Raw genomic sequence first — 897 nt, forward strand, 5'->3', positions numbered from 1 at the left:
GTTCTTGCTGACTAGTGACTTCCCACTTTACGTGGAATCTGCTCTCCAGTTCACCATGGCGCCACACCCTCTAAGCTTACATCCACCACCTTCATTCATTTACATCACCTGTCTGGCCTTGGGGGCATTTGAATTTGTTACTCAAGGAAGACAGGAAAGAAGGAAGAGAGGGAGGGAGGAAAGATGGATTCAGCAAGTTCTTTCTGTCACTGTATCAGCAAACACTTTAATAATCAAAATGTGCTTTATTTGATTAGGAGGATAAAACATGCCTTTGAAGAACAAGAACCTGTTTCAGTCATTAAGCAAAATAAATGCTTGATTTGGAGGCCTGTTCTTAGTTGACTGCTTACAAAATATTACTTCTTGAACGGGAGATGCTGTCTCTCCTTAGGGAAGATCTTGGAAAAAAAATGTTTATGATTCTGTTTGTAAAACAAGCATAGGTCAAAATATTTTGAAAATTTTTTATTTAAAGAAATAGATGTTTTTTAAGGGAAATTCTTATTTAAATTATTTAGCTCACCTTTGCAATGTTACTTTTCCTTGTGGCCTCAATCAGTATTAAATTGACCCCCTAGAACTAGGGTTGCTGCCTTTTTAGAAAGAGATTATGTTTGAAGGAATTCTGTGCCCTTCCATTAATTAAAAATCCTTTTAGGATCCTTTGACTTGATGCTTTGTCCTAAATTATAGGAACTATTCAACTTTCACATATCATCCCAGTGGAGGCAGCAATTATTCTCATCTAAAACAGCACAATATGAATTTAAAGATGCCTTGTCTTATATGTGAGTGTGTTTGCAAATGTCTCCTGTCTCCCATCCCAGTTGAAAAGTGGGGAGAGTCCCTGTTATTTGCAGTTTGAGGACTGAGGCACCAGTGCGACATGCAACC

The sequence above is a fragment of the Pteropus alecto genome, unplaced genomic scaffold (assembly GCF_000325575.1).
Source record: "Pteropus alecto unplaced genomic scaffold, ASM32557v1 scaffold3, whole genome shotgun sequence".
In the NCBI taxonomy this organism is placed as follows: domain Eukaryota; kingdom Metazoa; phylum Chordata; class Mammalia; order Chiroptera; family Pteropodidae; genus Pteropus; species Pteropus alecto.